The sequence below is a fragment of the Lactuca sativa genome, chromosome 8 (genome assembly GCF_002870075.4).
Source record: "Lactuca sativa cultivar Salinas chromosome 8, Lsat_Salinas_v11, whole genome shotgun sequence".
In the NCBI taxonomy this organism is placed as follows: domain Eukaryota; kingdom Viridiplantae; phylum Streptophyta; class Magnoliopsida; order Asterales; family Asteraceae; genus Lactuca; species Lactuca sativa.
Genome location: NC_056630.2, coordinates 318,927,211 through 318,932,067, shown reverse-complemented (window position 1 = coordinate 318,932,067; position 4,857 = coordinate 318,927,211). Strand labels below are relative to the sequence as shown.

At 35.7% G+C, this 4,857-nt stretch overlaps 1 non-coding gene across 1 annotated transcript; it reads right to left on the bottom strand.

The window, feature by feature from the left end:
- Nucleotides 1–3,881: 3,881 nt before the first annotated feature.
- LOC111918697 (uncharacterized mitochondrial protein ymf1) lies at nucleotides 3,882–4,440 on the bottom strand. The gene has a single exon (XR_008225641.1). It is a non-coding gene; the product is annotated as an uncharacterized mitochondrial protein ymf1 (transcript).
- Between the last annotated feature and the right edge of the window lie 417 nt (nucleotides 4,441–4,857).

The following is a 4,857-nucleotide window of genomic DNA, read 5'->3' as shown; positions in this document are numbered from 1 at the left end:
CTGATAAATGTTTTACTTAATGATGATTTGAAATATTTGGAATAGATGATATCTATTTTGGGTTATATTAAAAATGAAATTTTTACCCTTGATTTTTGGGTCGTTACATGATTGTTAGCTTTTAGTACTATTTAAAGAAAAAAAATTGGGTCGTATTTTGGGTCGTTACAGTGATCCTCGGCATCCCAATCGCAAACATGAAGGGCATAATCGAGATTAAACATGCCATTGAATTGTTCAATCAATCTCAAATGATCTAGGAGTTTCAATTCATTTAAAACTTAAACTTCTTTTGTTTTTCATGGTGGAAATTGGTAAATTGTCATTTATTTACCTTCAAATATTCGGCAACTAGATTACGACATCCCTCTTCTAGGCTGTGGAGTATTGCATTGGATCCTAGCCTTGATGTTTCATTAGGGTATTACCTCAAGGATTCTTATCAACTAACTTGAATATTCTCCCATTTTGTAGATGTCAAACAACTATGGTCTTCCTGAATCTTTTGAAGATGATGTTCCACGATACGATCGAGGAACAAGAGATTATGTTCCACCTCCTCCAATTGTTCTCCCTAACCCACAAGTTCAAAGGCTTGCAAATTTCAAGCTCACTCAAGCCCTATTGGCAAGCAAGCACGAAGATGGAAAGTCTGTATGTGCACACGTCTTAGAGATGAAGTCACACATTGACAGGTTCGGTATGTTGGGTGTTGTCTTCTCTAAGGAAATAGCTGTAGACTGGGTTCTTAAGTTGCTTCCTAAATCATATAGTGATTTCGTTAGAGAGTACTATATGATGGAGCATTACGTGACCCTCATTGATCTCATCTATTTGCTTATTGCTGCTGAATCAGCAATGATTTGGCGCACTGGAGAAGCAAAGCTGATTGGTAGATCTACGTTCCAAACCACCATGGAAATAGGCAATGGCTACGAAAGGCATGCCATGGTCAAAAGGTTTGACCATAAGAAAAGGCAAGGTCTGAAGTAGTGTTGTGTGCTGTTCCAAAAGAATCAATTTGATTTTATTGCCAAGAGAAGGGGCATTGGAGACGAAACTGCCCTATTTACCTGAGAGATCTAAGAGATGGGAGATTTAAGATGTATGGCTCTACTTTAGGTAAAATCCATTAACTAACTCTATAAGTTCCTATTTTTTTATTCTTAATACATGATGTAATAAGATTACATTTTGATGTTTTGCAGGATCGAAGAAAAGAAAGGAAGTTTAAGGAAGAAGTGTGCTGAATCTGATCATTAAGAAATGGATTTCGATCTCATGGATTCAAAGATCGGTTATTTGAGCTGCTACTTTAGAGTTAGAATAGATTGCTTAGAAATATATAATAGCATAGTTTTCATTTGAAATGCATTGTAAGGACATGTTTTTCTGTAATAAAATAAATTTTGAATTTTATCTTATTTATTTATCCTTGCAATAGCATGTGTGAAAATGGATGTTTGTGTATTTCTAATTTTAGCAATGTTGAATTGGATTTGATTCTTAATTATGCTATTTGTGGAAATGTCAAGAATTTACCAAATAAGGAAAGATTCTCATCGCCCAAGTTTCAATTCGACAGAAACTTGGAATCATGTAACTTATACTGTGTGATGAATGAAAAACTTTCATATATGGAAATTAGACTAATTCCTTGACAAAGGGTCAAGTGAAGGACTAGGGGATCAGGTACACTTGGTTATGCGTTGATCAAGTCCACCACAAAGAGTGATAAAATGTTGGTCATGATTTACTAAAGCTTAGTAAATATGATTATACTTATAAGACTAAGTGTAATTTTAAGTTGATTGAAAGAGTTTCAATGAAAAGCAGAACGAATAAGAAGAATCAAGGAGGCAGAAAGATAAAAGTTTCTCCATTCTAAGTAGAAGGGAGAGTAATTTTTATTTTGTTTTATGATAAGTCTTAATGATTAATAACTATTTCTCAATTTATCCTCTAAGTGAGTCTTAGTTCATTTGTATGTGTAAGAAGAGGAATCGAGAATTGTGGAAATAGTTAAATCAAGAAGTCAATCATACTTCGTTCCAATATTGAGTCTTAGAGTTATACTCCAAGATTGTGAACTGAATGACAAGTGTTAAGTAGGTTTATAACACTTATCATATGTGGATTTTGGAAAAAAATTTCTTATTATTGCACATTTGAAATTGGTAAGTTGTGATGTCTTGGATAAGACAAAGACCAACTATAACCAATTGTGTGAAGTGTTAGACTTGATAAAAAGCTACACTAACTCTTGAATATTTGTTTTTCAAGAAGTGTTTCTAGACAAGTGAACCCTATATGTCAAGGAGTCAGTGGGAGTCTTAATGGTCTTCAAAAAGTTTCAAGAACAAATCAAGAATAAACCTGGATGATCCTCACTAACACGCCACTTGAGGTTTACAACCTATCATGTTGAAACAATTTGGTTTTCTGTACCATTGCAGTTTAAGTTATCTATGCATATGAGTTCTATGAGTCCTCAATTGTATTGCATAGAGGCAAGACATCCTGGTCAATGGAGAGTACATTGATTGATAGGGGTAAGCTTCATGACAACTTGGAAAACATGGTGGGCATTCGTGCTGCATAAGGCAAGAAATAAAATTAAACAAGTTCAATCCATATGAGTTGGATTTGCCACAAACCTTGTCTTATGATTGTGGTCACGACAAGTTCACATGGATAGGAACACATACACCATAAAATCTAAGCGTCATAAGGTTTCCCTCCTTCATGAAAATGATCGTGAGGAAATGCTTTCACTAAGATAGATTTTAAGAAGATAGCAATTGTGAAAATTGTATTCTCAAATTCGATTATGATTACGACATCCCTTTTTATAGTTAAAATTGTGAGATTTGGAAATTACTCTGAACATTTTGGACTTAGTAACATAAGTTATGAATTTCTTTAGACACACATGTGAACTTTCTAAGGCAAAGGTGTATGAGTTTAAGAAGCTTAAATAAAGGCTTATCAAAGCATCAGGTATTAGAAATATAAACTTAAGGAATTCAATAAGCATTGTTTTCTGGAAGTTCAACTGTTTTCTGAATACATGTCAAAGCTAGTGGGAGCATAAGTGTTATGCCAATAAGGAAACAATCATCATGTTAGTGGGAGCATGATTATTACAGTAACTATTGCAAGTTAGCAATATTAATTATAGAAAACAAGAGTTATAATTTGCAAAGTTGTAAGGGTTGAAAAGTTGTTTTGCTATAATTAAGGGAGAGAATATTATACTTCGTTTCAAAATCTAAAGCTTAGATTGAGAGTGATTTTCCCATGTTACAACTTCCGTACCAATTCGGTCGATCCGGAATGGATCGGTTAAACATTCCATTAGGGAGCCTGGTCTTGACTTTTCTGTGTGGTATTCATTCTCGTTCAGCTCTTGGAATCACATCCAGCAGTGGTAGGAATAGCTCGCAAAATCCAACCACTTCACATACTTCATTGCCCCCAACCCTCTCTCGTACCTCTATTGAAACAGAATGGTTTCATGTTCTTTCATCGATTGGTTATTCCTTTCCGTTCGTATCTCTTTCTCCAATTTCGGTCTCGATTAGTTCACAAGATTGAATGGCCAATTCTCCTCCGGACCCTCGATTCGATTGTTTTCCAAGAATGTTGAGCCAGGTATGTAAGCCATGTATCTGGGAGGAACTTAAAAGAAGGGCTTTCGGTTTTTTTCACCCCGTTTTGTGGTCTTGCAGGTATTTAAATAAATAATAATATAAAATTATATATATATATATATATATATATATATATATATATATATAATAAGACTTTTTTAGAAGAAAGATTCAATATATGTCCAATCCCCAGTGGTGGTGGGACCAACCAAGATGTATGTCGTCTAACCCAACCTCAGACTCTTTCTTCCCGACATATTTGACTCTCTGGCCGCAGTTATAGTTATTTAGGTGGTATCCCGAGATTGAAGAGATCGAATTCCTCCGGGGAACACACGAAACAAAGATATGAACTGGGTAAATAGAAATGGAAAAGAGATGTTTCCAATTCATCAAAATGAGAAGCTTTTTCTACATCCATATGATCTACTAAAGTAGATCGGTATTGCCCATATAATAAAAGCAAATCTTGGTCCATGGAATCCCAAGAAGGTAAGAACTCCATACTATCCAATGCTTCTTCGGCCAAATACGATATACAAGTGGGACCTGCACTATGCGCAAGCTGTGCGAAAAACCGCTTCTTTTTTCCGGTTCTGAAACAACTTGGGCGAAATAGGGCTCTACCGGGAAACCATGGATTTTTTAGTTTTCACCATTGGTTACTAGTTGAGCCACTGGAATGGAATGAGATAAGAATCTCTGGAGATCTTTCCTCTCCACTTACTCATAACAGGCTTTCCCTCTGTAGAAGACTTCTTCCGAATGGCATAATTGGGAGATTGATTCCTCGATCTTCAAAGAAAACTGACTCCTCCTACACCTTCTTCTCCTTTAGGATAGGATCGTCGTTGGTCGTTCTTTCACTAATGATCTACCGATCTCACCATTTTCTAGTAGTTCTCGCGAACGCGCGAGGGACTATCCTTTCTATCCCTTGCCCTTTCTTTTCACTCTCAAGACAAGGCTCTCTCTCTTTTATAAAGCGAAGCAAAGCACATGGCGCTGAAAGCTCAATAAACACAGACGAACATGATGCAGGGTTTAATAAATTTAGTGAAGGATAGATAGTGCATTCTCAAATTTCGATTATGATTACAACATCCTTCTTCATAGTTCGAATTGTGAGAACATGGCACATAAAATATTATGGCAGAAGGATGATAAAGTATCATGCCTTTATGTGAAAGATTATGCATCGTGT